The 14,777-nt window shown below is 52.3% G+C and overlaps 4 non-coding genes across 4 annotated transcripts; 2 read left to right on the top strand and 2 right to left on the bottom strand.

Annotated features, from left to right (window-relative positions):
• Positions 1-4,932: 4,932 nt before the first annotated feature.
• Positions 4,933-5,014, top strand: TRNAL-UAG (transfer RNA leucine (anticodon UAG)). The gene has a single exon. It is a non-coding gene; the product is annotated as a tRNA-Leu (tRNA).
• Positions 5,015-7,861: 2,847 nt separating this feature from the next.
• Positions 7,862-7,952, bottom strand: TRNAY-GUA (transfer RNA tyrosine (anticodon GUA)). The gene is given in 2 exon segments: positions 7,862-7,897; positions 7,916-7,952. It is a non-coding gene; the product is annotated as a tRNA-Tyr (tRNA).
• A 697-nt stretch (positions 7,953-8,649) lies between these two features.
• On the bottom strand, positions 8,650-8,722 carry TRNAT-UGU (transfer RNA threonine (anticodon UGU)). Its single transcript has one exon. It is a non-coding gene; the product is annotated as a tRNA-Thr (tRNA).
• A 963-nt stretch (positions 8,723-9,685) lies between these two features.
• On the top strand, positions 9,686-9,757 carry TRNAP-UGG (transfer RNA proline (anticodon UGG)). The gene has a single exon. It is a non-coding gene; the product is annotated as a tRNA-Pro (tRNA).
• The last annotated feature ends 5,020 nt before the right edge of the window (positions 9,758-14,777 follow it).

Consider the following 14,777-nt stretch of genomic DNA (forward strand, 5'->3'; position numbering starts at 1 on the left):
AAACTTGACCAAGACCCAAGGACCCGTGGTACCCACACAGGCCCATCTGGTGACCCACGTCGGAGTATCCATGGGCCCTACTGACCATGGGCTACCCACAGCCAGGCACAGTCACGGAAATGGAACATTCCATCCGTTCCCCGGCCCATCCGTTGACCTTGGGCCTTGAACGCAGCCTGTCCTTTGCTCTCCTGCACGCTGCTCCCCTGAGGTGTATTCGATGAGCTTCCACCTCCTTTGTTCTGCTTCAGGCGAGTTCTCTCACTTCAGGCCCCACTGGCTTCCCCTAGATCGTCGCCCCACATTTGAGAGCCCATATCCCACAGGAAGACACCACCTGCAGTTCTCCTGGCAGCTGTGCTGAGGTCAAACATGATGCCACTGACCTCATGCATTTTTAAGGAAGAGAAATCTCTAGATCGGCAAAATCAGGCGTTCGTGACAGATATTCTTGGTTCAGGGATGAGTCAGGGAGAAGCCTCCCGATGTTGTCCTCAAATGGGATGACATATGCACCTGTTCAGGGCAGAGGGGGTGATAGCATCTTCTGTGGGTTGGCAACAGCTGCTCCTCCCAACGCTATTTTGGTGCTCAAACCTCAGTCTTTCTCTGTCAGACAATATCCCCCCCACCCCACCCCCACCCCCGTGTGCAAGGGAACTGCAAGGCTTTGAACTGACTCCTCTGTGTTGGGGAATGACTACGTGGGGAAGCTTCCAGAAGGAACCGTCCGTACAGAAAACTGCAAACAGCGACTAGAGCCTGCTTGGAGGGCCAAGGGCCATGTAGTGCTGGTCCAGGTGGAAACCCCATCTGACGCCAGGTCAGGCTGCAGGCAGCTCCGGGTCCTCCTGTCCCATGAGTCCTCGCCGCGTGGCCTCAGAATGTGGACAAGCCCCGAGATACACGGAGGTGAACACCTGCAGGCACTGGGCCTGCTCTGTGGGAGGCCTGAGTCGGTGCAGCCTGCGAGGGCAAGAGCTTGCTCCTGGTCCTTGGGGCTTCGAGGCCCCACCGGGACCTTCTCCGTGGGGACCCATTGCCAGCAGTTCTGCTCTGGGGAATCCAGGCTCGGTCGCCGTACCCCACTGACCTATGGGGGGCGTTTTACTGGTGGAAACCTCGGAGGCCAAGGCATGGGCATCCCTCTGCACCTAGAGGCAGGTGCCATAATCCTTAAGGAAATGCCAGGGTGCTTGACTTTCTCTCTGGGGCAGGAAAACCAAGTCAGAACAAATGCTGAGTCCTGGGTGGTGTGTTGTGCTGGTGTGTGTAGACGTGGGGATGTAGCCAAGTGGCTAGAAAGCCCTGGGCCGGCTACGGAACCTTACAGAGAGACGGTGTCCTTGTTTTGGGAATAAGGGCTCGATACCATCATCATTACTACCACCTTTAATGTCATTTTACCCAGAGACACTGGCCGTAGGCGACATGGCTAAGGGGTCAAAACCGGCTCCCCAGCGGCTTGCCCGTCCCCTCCCTGTCCCCTCCCCTCCCCGCCCCTCCCTGCTTAGGCGGTTTCTCCTCTCTCACTCTCCCGGGCATTCCTGGCTCCTCTGACATTTTCCTGGCCTCCGTGCCCTCGCCCTTAGGCTCAGCAAGCTCTCTTCGCTGCGTGCACGGGCGTCCCCCGCCCCCCGCCCCCGTGACTGTACCCTGCTAGCCACACACCTGAAAGGAATTTAAAAGGCTCAAAGGAGCATTCCAAGAGGAGAAGCCAGGTCCACGCCCACGACCGGCGTCAGGGACATGCGGTCACCCTTCTCCCAGGATAAATAGACGTCTGCCCAGCAGGCTCGGTCTGCACACGGCCTATCCCCTCCCTCTGGAGCTTGTCCCGGGACCTTACATCAAGGGCTCTCGTGTTTCCAGCCACGCGGTGCCCTCGGCTCACTTGGGTTGGCCTGACTCGAGGGTCTCAGAACCCATTCCTCTAGCCCATTCCAGAGGACAACATGAAAAAGGCATGTTCCTGGTGCTCTGGCCAATTAGAAGTTCTCTAGAATCACCTGCCTCCTACTAGGCGTCTTAGGATTGTGTTTCATTACTTTTTTCCTTATTTGTCTGTATTTCTTCCATCTTCCCTTAACTTTTTTGATTTGGCAAAATTTTAACTCTAGTGTGGAAATAAATGAAGACCAACTAAACGACAGCAAGCAAAGGCTGTTTATTCAGAGCTTGCTGTCACAAGGAAGTCAGTCATCATCACTTGAGTTTGGGCAGAAACTCCGAGGCAGACAGAAAAGTGGAAAAGCTTTATAGGGGAAAACAAGAAGGCGGCTTCGGGGAGTGCTGAGTGAGGACTCTTGGCACGGGGAAGCTGTATACAGCCCATCTGTAAGCAGGTGTCCTAAGTGATTGGTTAGGGGCCATGGTTGGTTTTCTTTGGTTGCTCCAGGAACAAATGTTAGGAAAGCCGTCAGTTACTAATCAAGTCTTGGCCACTTGGGACTGATTGTTACAGGATTCCTGCTAGGCCCCCTGGACTGTTACTAGAGATAGTGGCCGGACTTCTGGTAAGTCTGACTTAATAGTAGGTTGGTTTCCTGAGCTGATGAACAGTGTAAGGGAAAAATATAAATTAAAAATAAGAGGCTTGATTCGCCCTGTTGAAAATGAGGAAAGTGATTACCCTATTCTCCTTTCCTTTGAATGTTTACTTTAGAAAACTTGCAAGTAAAAGCACGTCGCCGTACTCTGCACTACTGTGACGGATGATGTAATTAGCATGTAGACCACGTAGGAGCTAAGTATAAAGTAGGGACTCAATAAATGCTGAAAGGACTATCTGCTACATTCATCAAAAGGAACCTATTATTTATTAGTGTTTAATTTTCAGCAAGATTTTTACAGCATGTGCAGAAAGGGGCCAGACACTTCAGCCAGGTACGGGAGAGTGTGGTACTTTCTCTCCTGATAAGAACGTGCTTTCACATCGGTCAGTTTGGATGCGGAACATGCGGCATCTGAGCATCAAAGGGAGCTCTGCTGTAACGATCAGGTTCTTTCCAGTCGACTGCTTCTTTTTAGGGCCTGATGAAGAAGGGCTCAGGTCACTTCCATCTTATGAGAATCTCTGTTGTTGTTGTTGTCTTAGGTTAAAACATAGTTACAGAAACTGTGGTTTATTCAAATGTGTATGTGCCCTAACACAGACACAGGTGTGCCTATAAAATCACATCTGGGAGCTCATCAAAAGTGTCAATGAGGCCTTCCCAAGACCTATTAATGGGTCCAAGTTCCTTGTCTGGCTCAGTAGGAGGCATAATAGTTCAACCAATATTTTGTTTATTTTTTAAATTTTAAGTAGGCTCCACACCCAGTCTGGGGCTTGAACCCACCACCCTGTTATCAAGGGCCACATGCTCCACCCACTAAGCCAGCCAGGCCCCTCCGCTGACCTTTCCCCTTTCCATTTCCTCCCCACTTCTTTGAAGTAATAAAAAGCCCCTGTTTTATCCCTTTGTGACTGATGCTTCCGTATCATGCTGAGGTGGTTACACAAAACCTAGTCTTTCCAAAGCGGCAAAAACCTTGGTGTGCTGCTGAAGGCAGGCTGCTCACACTGGCTTTTCTCTGAGGATTCTGAAACACAAAGTGACATTTCTTGGAAGTCCTACCCTTCACCGCAAAGGGCTGGCTACAGGGGTTTGAATCCCTCTGCTGCCTCCAGGGTGTAGGGCGCAGAAGCCACACCTTTGACCCTCTGGTGAGACTGTACGGTGCCCACTGGCCTTCCCTGCTGACGGCCTCCAAGCCTGTGCCTGGCTCCTGATTCCAGGAGCTTCTGGAGGGAAAGGGACTTGCCTGGAGCCGAGGGTGGACACCCGTCTGTGCCCAGGGAGCTCTAGAACTAGAGAGAGGAAAGCAGAAGGCAAAAAGGAGGGACTTAATACCTTGTCTGCAAGGAGGGGTGAGGTGGGAGGCTGGAGAGGCGGTGGCCCAGCAGGTAGCGGTCCTGGTGCCCAAGAGCCCACCTGTAACCTGGGTCCATCCAGGCCCTTTCCTCCAGGGCCCAACCTTCTGGCTCCACTTCCCCACGACCCTCTACGTCCACCTGATGCTCTCTGCGCCCCATTTCCAAGCAGCTCTTCTAGAACTTCGCTTCTGTTCGTTGTGTCGTTCCCCCCCCCCCCCCCCAGCGAGGACAGAAGCTCACAGGACCCAACCGCAGGCACCCAGGCCTTGGGGAACCGCCTCTGAGAGGCCTCAGGCCAGGAGGAGAGGCGGGCGGCGTGGGCGGGGGGCCGCGGGACGGGGGCGCCCACGAGGTCCCGGGCTCACGGTATTGCTCCCGCGGGGTCCGAGCTGCGGTCTCGCTCCCCGCCGCCCGAGGGCTCAGCTCCGGGCTCCTCAGCGGTCCTCCACCTGCACTAAGCTGCCGGGCGGATGACCCCTGCGTCCTATCGCCCAAGTCAAAGGAAAGGCACAGCCTTCCTGGGACACGCACACGGGTAACCGGCGACTATACTGTGGCCCCTCTCCAGGTGCGCGACTACGGCGGACCCTGCCTCCCTGCGTTTGCACACGTCCGCAGGGGTGCACGAGGACGGCGGGGGGGGGGGAGCGGGTCCGCGGGGGTGCACGAGGATGGCGGGGGGGGGGAGCGGGTCCGCGGGGGTGCACGAGGACGGCGGGGAGAGCGGGTCCGCTGGGGTGCACGAGGATGGCGGGGGGGGGGGAGCGGGTCCGCGGGGGTGCACGAGGACGGCGGGGGGGGGGAGCGGGTCCGCGGGGGTGCACGAGGACGGCGGGGGGGGGAGCGGGTCCGCGGGGGTGCACGAGGACGGCGGGGGGAGCGGGTCCGCGGGGGTGCACGAGGACGGCGCGGGGAGCCCTTCCAAACACGGAAGAAGAAAAAAATCCGAATTTTGAGCCTGCACGCTGCGATGGGTAAGTAACTCAGAGATGGAAAAAAGCCCCCGAGGCTGTGGTAGTGTGGCCGAGCGGTCTAAGGCGCTGGATTTAGGCTCCAGTCTCTTCGGAGGCGTGGGTTCGAATCCCATCACTGCCAGGAGAGCGTTTTAATCTTGCTAGAAATCCCCAACACTGTTCTTTGTTAAAAGGGGAACTGGTAAAAGACTAAGTACCAAAAGCTATGTAAAATTCCTCTTCCCCATCACAAAGTTCCTACGGGACACGGATTTCTCTATTTGCAAATAAAATCAGCGCTGTTTCCTCCCGGAGATCCTCCCTCTCCTGATCCTCCCTCCCGGGCTTAGTACTGGCGGCGCACCTTCTCCGCTAGGCTTTGGCCCTGCTTTTGGGTCCCCTCAATCGGGAAGGTTTTCGGTCTCCTTTTTCTAAAATCCACACTCACACGGATTCATTCTTACGGCGACGCATGGGCATCAGCTGCTCAGAAAGACGTCCCGGAAATTCCCTGCCCGCCCGCCGCCCCCCGCCCCCATCACCCCGCTGCTGGCACTGGTTATGGGAGTCGCAGCTCTATACTTCGAGAAATAACCTGCACACACCCGATTGGGGTTTTAATTACATTACTTTTCTAACTGAATATGATGAATGAATGCGAAAGCCCACGCTTCCCAGGCTTCCCACTTTCACTCAGGCATCATTGCACCCCGGGTGGCAGGGCAGGTACAGTTATTCTGAATTTCACCTTGCAGGTGGGTTTGAAATTGCAAAACTCTTCCAGGCTGATTCTTGGCTGACTCCTTGCGTGGGGCCCAGGGGGCTGTGCTGTGAGTGGTGTTGGCTTAGCCACTGACCCACTCCTTTCAAGTGGATCTACTCCTCGCGGAGGCCTTCCCAGTGTCTACCCCACTCAACTATAATTCCCGCGCAGGGCCTGATTGAGTGTGGGAGAGAGCAGACCATACACTCCAGGGCTCTTGGCGGTTCCTCGGAGAGGGCCTGTTCCATTGCACTTTTCAGCCACTTAGGGCCCCTCTTACCTACATTCGCACACCTGCACTCGAGCAAGCAGCTCCCCTGAAGGTAGAGGATTCCCAACGGTGTCATGAGGAGTGAATGAAATAAATGGAGGAGGGAACCAGGACTCTGCAAGAACCTAAAACTCTTGGGCATTTTTCATGCCTCCCTTTGTGTCTTCCTTTTTATGACTCGCCCCCTCCTCATTCAAAATCCTCTTCTACCTTCTCCCAGGCCATGTTCATTTCACTTTGATGACTTCTCTTCGGCATTCCTTTCCTTTTCACCCACCTCTCACCAAGAAATATCTCTGGCACCTATGGCACAAAAGGGACCATGTTTTTTTTTTTTTTTTTTTTTTCAGAAATTGAGAGATTTCTCTCTTAGCCATGTGCACTGGATATGGAGACAAGGCAGCTGTCTACAAGCCAGTAAGAAGGGCTTGTCCAACACCAAAGCTGTTGGCACCTGGACCTTCCACTTCCCAGTCTCCAGAGCCGTGAGCAACACATTATTGGCTTACGCCACAATAGTATTTTTGTTACAGCAGCCTGACCCAAGACTAGCAGTTCCAGGTTTCCAGCAAAACTGGATAAGGAAACACAGATTCCTATCTACGTGCGTCTTCCCCACCACAAGCCTCCTTGTCATCAACATCCTGCGCTAGTGAGATACGTTTGTACATCATTGTCAACTCAAGTCCATAGCTAACATTAGGGCTTACTCTTTGTATTATGCTCTTTATGTATAACATGTATAAGTTATGTGCACGGTATAATGCACAACTGTATAATGACTTCGATATCCACCACTACACTCTAGAGCCATACACAATAGTCTCACTGCTCTACAAATTCAGTTTTGCCAGTGCATCTCTCCCTCCCTTTAACTACTGGCAACCACTGATCATTTTACTGTCTCCATCATTTTGCGTTTTCCAGAATATCATAGAGTTGGAATCGTACAGCATGTAGCCTTTTCAGACGGGGTTTCTTCACTTCGTAATACACATTAGTCTCTCCATATCATTTCACTGCTTGATGTCTCATTTCATCTTAATGGTGAATAAATATTCCATTTGCATCAATGTACACAGTTTATTGTGGTTTTTGTGTGGACATACTTTTTACAGAATACGTTTAGACTTTATTTTGTAAGGTTAAAACCCTTTTTTATTAATATATACACATGATATATTTGGAAAAAATACCTAAAAATATGAATACAAACATCCACAAATAACTACATTTTGCCATATTTCCTTTTTTCATGTGTAAATGATAAGTTTATAGCAGTAGAATAGCATATTGATCCAAGACTATCTTCTTTTTAAGGTTTCCTATTTATAATGCCCAGGGCCCTCCAGAAAATAGTGACATTCAACAAGAATGTCCTTCTCATGACATCCTGGTCAGTATTAAATATTAATCAACATTTTCTAGTTTGGTGATGAAGCAATATACTCTTGTTTAAATTAGTATTTCTCGTTTATTAATGAAGGAGCAGCTCCATGTGCATATTTAGCCTTTTTGCATTGCTCATCCTCTGTTGTGTATTTATCCTTGCCAAGGTCAGCTTTTCGAATGTATTTCTCCTTAAGCCCTGATTTTTCTAATATACAGTATTCGGGTTTATGAAAAAGTGCAGGTATCTCGTGTTGAGGGGTTGAGGGATGTTACGGCAATGTTTAATCCACGTAAACTGAACCCAAAGAGGAGGAGGTAACAGATTCAAATCTAATAGGAAAGCCCATTAGGTCACATTTCCGGGTAAACTGAACCACGCCTACCGCGTGATCACAAAGAAGGTAAAAATTTAGTTTCTTGGTGGGGGGAAAGCTGCTCTCTGGTTGCCTGAAAATAGAATCCAGGTTATCCGGGTGGGAGGAGAAAGCTTTCTGGAAGTCGGGTAGGGGACTAGTTAGTGGGGAGGAGAAAACCATCGGGACTGGGACAAAACGCAAGGCAGCTCCTTCGAGCCGGAATCGAACCAGCGACCTAAGGATGACAGTAGCCGCCCGCCTCTACAGTCCTCCGCTCTACCAGCTGAGCTATCGAAGGGCGCGACGCCAGCGCCTCCGGGGAGAGGCCTTTGTGGACGCGGTAACAGCCAGGGAGGGTCCGGCCTCCTCGTGCTCGGGGCTCGGACCAAGACGGAAGCTCCCCGAGTCCCCAGACAGTCTGGTCCGATAACAAAGCGAATCCCAGGAGCAGCCGGGGGCCGGGACGCGGGCTGGGAGTCGGAGAAAGTGAGCATGCAGGCGGAGCGGAAGCCGGATCGGGCCGCATGGGCCTGGCTTCTGCCCCACTCGGCCTGGATTCATCCCAAAACCCGCTCCAGGGGCGCAGCAGAACCCCGGGGCCGGCTGGCCGCAGCTGGCAGATTCAGGGACCCCACGCCGCCGGGGGCAAGGCGATCAGTGGGCCTCAGCTGCCCTCCTCTGCAAACGCCAGGTGTAGGTCCCGCCAGCCCATCCCGTCTGTCCCCCAGCAGGGACTTGCCTAATCTGGCCCCTCTCTCACTTACTGGAAGTTACCAACACCTCACTTTTTCCTCGGGTTCCCCGGAGCCCAGATTCTGTGCGTTTCTGTCCTAGGATATCTAGGATCTCCAGGATCTGATGTTCCCAGAAAGATCACACAGCGCTTTTTCTTTTTTCTTTCTTTCTTTCTTTTTTTTTTTTTAATCCTCCAAGTCCGTGGCAGTAAGTGGGCAAAAACGGAGACTAATGTGGCGGGAAAACAAGCATCCCACCTCAGGCTCCAGCGAGATTTGAACTCGCGACCCCTGGTTTACAAGACCAGTGCTCTAACCCCTGAGCTATGGAGCCGACCCACAACCGGATTTTTGCCGTTTAATCCCTTGTTTTAAAGCCTGCGGCCCCGCGGCTTCTGCATCTAGAGGAGCCTTAGACCACGAAGGGGCGGGAGGTGGTTGGGAAGGAAGCACCTTCCGGCAGGGGCGCGTCCACCCGCACGGCCCGCACGGGGGGAGCCCGGCGACCGCGGGGAGGGCCGGGGGCTTCACCGGGGGCCCGGGGAGCCCGGGGGGCACGGGGGGCACGGGGGGCACGCGCGGCCACCTCCCCGCCCGCCTGCGGCTCCTGGACGGCGACGGGGTCACCCCGGGTCCGGGGTGTGCGGCGGGCGCGGCGGGAGCGCAGCGCAGCCCCGCGGCTGTCGGCCCCGCCCGGCCGCACCCAGGCCTTCGCCTCCCGAGCCCGACCGCGCCCTCGGGGCGCCCGACGCCCGCGCCCAGAGCTCGCGGCCCAGGGGAGGAAGGAGACCGCGGAGCGCGGGCCTGGCCGCGACGGGGCGAGAGGGGGCGGGGCGGGACGGGGCGGGACGGGGGCGAGACGGGGCGTGACCGGGGCTGAAACGGGGGCGAGACGGGGCCGAGACTGGGCGAGAGGGGGCAGGACGGGTCGGGACGGGGCGAGAGGGGGCGTGACCGGGGCGAGACGGGGCATGACCGTGGCGTGACCGGGACGAGCCGAGGCAAGACGGGGCGTGACCGGGGCGTGACCGGGGGCGTGACCGGAGGCGTGACCGGGGCTGAGACGGGCCGTGACCGGCCGTGACCCGGGCCGACCGGTCGTGGCCTCCGTGGGGCGTGCCCCCGGAGGCCACGCACATGCCCGCCGCGGGGCCGGGCTCCGTGTGCTTCCGACGCGGGCGCGCGCGGGAGGCCGCGGGGTCTGCAGGCGACGGCTGGGCTCGTCCCGGAGCGGCCGCGGCTCCTGGAAGGCTGAGCATCTGAGCATCACGGGCGAGGGACACCCACCTGCAGGGCTGGCTCGTTGGTCTAGTGGTATGATTCTCGCTTTGGGTGCGAGAGGTCCCGGGTTCAAATCCCGGACGAGCCCCAGCTGCGGCTTCGGCTTTTTTCTCCCCCCCCCGCCCCCCTTCCCCCCTTCCCCCCTTGGAGCCAAAGGACGACAGCACCGCCCAAGCCCTTGAGCGACCCAAGGGCAAGGAGGATGCAGCCGCGAGCGGGGGCGTGGTGAGGCCGGGCCGCCCCCTTCGGCTCCCGCAGGCGACTCCGTCAGGACCAGCTTGCTCCGGCCGCTCCGGCTGTTTTTAGCAGGCCCTTCGCGGGGAGGATGGGGGGGACGAGTGCCCCCTTCGCCAGGGCGCGTCCCACCGGCCACAGCGACGCCCGGAGGCGCGCCAGGGTCGCAGGGCCGCGCCCTTGTCCTCTGCTGGGGCCAGCTCCAGCCCGCGCCAGAGCCCCAGGCCTTGCTCCCGGACACTCCCCCACCCCCGCCCTGCAGTCGCAGGTGGCGGCCTGGGGACCCTGGGACTCAAAGGGCACAGACACCCGTCCCAGCCGAAGGGCCTTCAGTGCAGCTTTCCCCAGACCCGGTACAACGCGGGGAGAGTCGTCTTGGCCCTTCAGCGAGGATGCAGCGGACCCTCCAGGCTCTGGGCTCGCTCACTTGGAGCCCCGCGAGCTGCAGAGGGGGCGCCCCAAACCTGCGGCCCTGCCACTGCGCTCTGAAGAGGGGTCCAAACCTGGAGCCGCTGGGACCACCTGCCGGCTTTGGCGCTCGCTCCCCTTCCAAAGCTGCTGGCCCAGGGGAGCCCTGGACTGGATTTCCGACACACTCGGGCATATTTGTCCGCCCCGAGGTCCCCTTATTGGAGGGGCATGTGGCCAGGCAAGAATGAAGAGTCTTGTGATCCGTGGTGGGAGATTGGGGAGAGAGTGCAGTCGGCCCTGACTTGCAGTTTGATGTCCTCAGAAACGCGGGGGACCTAGCCTGCACTGGGAGGTGCACCGTAGGAAGCTGGGTGCAAAGTCCTGGGGTTAAGCAGAAAGATTGAAATGGAAGAAAGGAATTTTAAGAATTGAAAACCTAGTAATTGTAGATTTGGTGGCAGGTGGTAGCTACACGTGCGGTGACCATAAGGTGTGGAGTTCCTGAACTGCCAGTTGTACACCTGAAACTAATGGCACATTGTGCGTCGACTGCAGTTTAAAAAAAATAAAATAAAGCCACAAGGCGTTGGTTAACATTGGTTTGGATGAGAATGCACAGGGAAGAGCAAATGCAAAGCATTTAAGGATGGGCCCTGGTGATGGCCCGGGTAAAAAGCTGAGAATGGCATCCGGTGAGGGGGGGACCTGGAGGAAGCCCCAGCAGGCCCTCGCTCCCACAGCCACTTGGCTCCCCTGTGGCTGTGCACGGCTTTACCAGCATTTACAGCAGAAAGGTGGGGGAGACAGACGGGGAGCTGGGTGGGTTGAAGAAGGAGGGAAAGTGTGAGCATGCGGACGAAGAGTTCTTTGCAGGGGCTTGGCTGGGAAGACAAGACCGAGAGCTTTCGCACGCGTGGCCCAAAGGCCTTGGGGAGTAGTTCACGATTGTTTAGTGGGTCCTTTCTTTCCCTGCTCTCAACCCTGGGCAAAGGTTCCTAGGGTTGTCAGGGACTCTTAGGGGTTTTTAGAGCAGGTGAAGGGGGCACCATTGCTCCTCCTATTACCACAGTGAGGACAGGAATCCCGGCTGGGCTTCCAAGCAAGACTGGAGGAACCTGAACAAAGGCCCGGAGGTGCAGATTAGAGGAGACTAGCTCGCAGCAGCCTGAGGAGGGAGGTGAAAGAAGGGAAGTCGGTTCTGAAAAGCAGAAAGAGATTTAAGATGATCTTGGGTGGGAGACAGATGTAGGTTTCAGAACCCAAATAATAGTTATATTATCTGAAGTTCTTAAGGGTCTAAGCTGGCTTTTTATTGTCTATCTGTTGACCCTTAACAGTCCTAGTTGTGAGACGCCTGGGTGGCTCAGTGGTTGGGCATCTGTCTTTGGCTCAGGGTGTGGGCCTGGAGACCCGGGATCCAGTCCCACATCAGGCTCCCCTGCAGGGAGCTTGCTTCTCCCTCTGCCTGTGTCTCTCATAAATAAATGAAATATTTTTTTAAAAAAGAGTCCTGGTTGCTTATTTTTTTTGTAGTATAACAGCTTTTTAAGTAATGTTGATTGTGCGAGCTGATGTGGGCCTCTAGTACTCTACACTGTTATCAACATGACACCCCCTGCCTTGAATCCTGCAAAAGAGTCCCCCGCAAATCACCAGTGAACATGGCTATTTGATATTTATTTAGCCTTTATGTCACTTGTCCCTTCAAAAAACAATGTGATGAGATTTTGCTGTGTTCTGAATTACCAAGTACTCTTCTTATCGGCAAGAAGACAAACTCAGGTAGGACCCAGTCTCTGTCTTCAAGGCACTTTTTCAAAATAATGGGGAAACAGAGAAAACGGTGCCAGTTGCCAGAGAAAGTATATCATTTAGGATTCATAGTGGAACCAGTATAAGTGGATGAAGACTAACATGTAGTATAGGAATTATTGATACAATTCACCCACTTACAATGTACAGGCAAGTGGTGGGTTTTTTTGAAGATTTTATTTATTTATTCATGAGAGACACACACAGAGAGGCAGAAACATAGGCAGAGGGAGAAGCAGGCTCCCTGCAGAGGGAGAAGCAGGCTCCCTGCAGGCTCCCTCTCTCCCTGCAGAGATCCCAAAGCAAGACTTGATCCCAGGACCCCGGGGATCACCACCTGGGCCAAAGGCAGATGCTCAACCAGTGAGCCACCCAGATGCTTCCAGGTAAATTTTTTTTTTTTAAGAATATTTGCAGTTGAACCACCACCACAATCAATTTTACAGCATTTTTATCACTCCAAAAATAGTTCTTGTACCCCAATAAAAGTCACTCCTCATTTCCTCCCATTCCTCTCCTGCAGCCCTGGGCAATTACTAATCTACTTTCTCTGTATATAGATTTTCCTATTCTGGATATTTCGTGTACGTGGGATCATACTATACATCATCTTTTGTGACTGGCTTTTTTCACTTAGTATTATGCTTTTAAGGTTCATCCATGTTGTAGCATTCATCAGCACTTCATTCCTTTTTGTCAAGTAATATTCTGTTGTATGGATATTTGTCCATTCACCAGTTGATGGCACTTGAGTTGTTTCTACTTTTTGGCCTTCTAATGCTGGATGAATATGTATACAAGTTTTTGTGTGGACACAAACGGTTTCGTTTCTCTTGGATCTATAACTAGAAGTTGAATTGATGAGTTATGTGTAATACTGTGTTTAAGCTTTTGAGGAACCCCCAGCTTGTCTTCTGGCTTATACACCAGGGGTGTATAAGTGTTCCATTTCTTCACATTTTCATCAATACTTATTAATGTCTTTCCCGTTATAGCCATCTTAGCGAGTATGTGGTTTCATTTGATTTCTCTGATGACTAATGATGTCGAGTCTCATGTGTTTACTGACTTTGTGTAATTTTGTATGTCTCTTCAGACCCTTTGCCCATTTTTAATTGATTCATGTTCTTTGTGTTTTTGAGAATAGATGTCTTTATATATTCTAGATAGAAGTCTTTTTTCAGATATATAATTTGCAAATACCTCCTGCCATTCTGTGACATCTTTTCCATGGTCTTTGAAGCATAAAATCTTAAATTTTTATGAAATTCCCTAGATGTGCTTTTATTTTGGAATTGTGCACTTGTGTTCAAGATAGTTTATCTAAGGGAGTCTTGTACTATTTCTTGTGACTCTCTTGAGAGAAGTTATATTCATTCTGCCCTGAGAATATTAACAGAGAATAATGCTTATATTAATGTATTACCTTGCAGTTTCCCAGATGACATAAATGTTTTAATGTTTTTTCATAATATTTGTTTTTTATTGTTTCTTTTTTAATCTTAATATAGTTGTATTATATCAGTTTCATGTGTACAATACGGCGATTCAACAATTCTCTACATCACCCGGTGCTCATCAAGGTGCCCTCCTTAATCCCCATCATCTATTTCACCTATACCCCCCACCTCCTCTCTGGTAACCCCAGATGGCACAAATTTTTAGTATGATGGCAGAGCTTCAGTTTAGAATTCTCAAAGATGACTCTTTCCTAGAAGCAGACAAATTCATTGATTGCTGCAAGGGAAATTGTTTTTCACTGTTTCACTGCAAATAAGCGCTCTAGCTGTATGTGAGAGGTTCAGGTTCACATAGTCCCTAGAGTAGGCCTATCATGGGCTGGCTGCTTGAGTTTAGCATCTGTCTCAGGGCAGTGGCTATCATCTGCTCATGAGTCTGTAATTTATTCAACAAATAATTCCTGGGCACAGTCTGTGGACCGGGCTCTGTTATAAGTGTTAGAAATACATTCTTATTTTCAGATTCCTCTTAATTTGTGAGTTCTAGGAATAGCTTTACAATTACCTAATATTTAACAGCTTTATTGAAGAGGGTGCACCAGCAAAACAAAATAAAGTAGCTGGAAATGTGGATAGAAAACCAGGCAAGTGCAGTCCCAGAGGAACCAAAGAAGAAAACTATTTTAAGTAAGAGTCTAAGATCGGTTGTGCTAAGTGCTTCTGACATTAAGATGAAGAAAAAATTCCTTATGGAATAGATGGTTTAATGTGCTTTATTGTTAAAACTTGGGGGTTATTACAAATTGTTATAGGAATTCCTCTCCTAGGCCAGCATCCGAGATTGGCTTCAGATTTTTAGGTTCTGTGAAAGTAGGGAGTTTGTAAGGCAATCATAGTTCATCTGCTCTCGGGGCAGCACGCCTAGATAACTCCAGAAGAGTTCTTTTTCCCTTTCAAACCGCTGGTCATTCCTTTCATTCCTTTAGTTTCCATTCAGAAATACTTTGGGGATTGAATATTTAGTGTGTGTTTGTGTGTATTATTAATAGAATTAGATGAAAGCATTACTATTTCCAGTGCCCACTGAAGCTTTATGGCTGTCTCTTTGCATGCTAATCGCTCGGCTTGCCAATTTTGCAACCCTATGTTGAGGTTGATGTGCTGTCCATACTTGTGTATATAATAGAAATC

Source organism: Nyctereutes procyonoides, unplaced genomic scaffold (genome assembly GCF_905146905.1).
Source record: "Nyctereutes procyonoides isolate TBG_1078 unplaced genomic scaffold, NYPRO_anot_genome, whole genome shotgun sequence".
Lineage (NCBI taxonomy): Eukaryota > Metazoa > Chordata > Mammalia > Carnivora > Canidae > Nyctereutes > Nyctereutes procyonoides.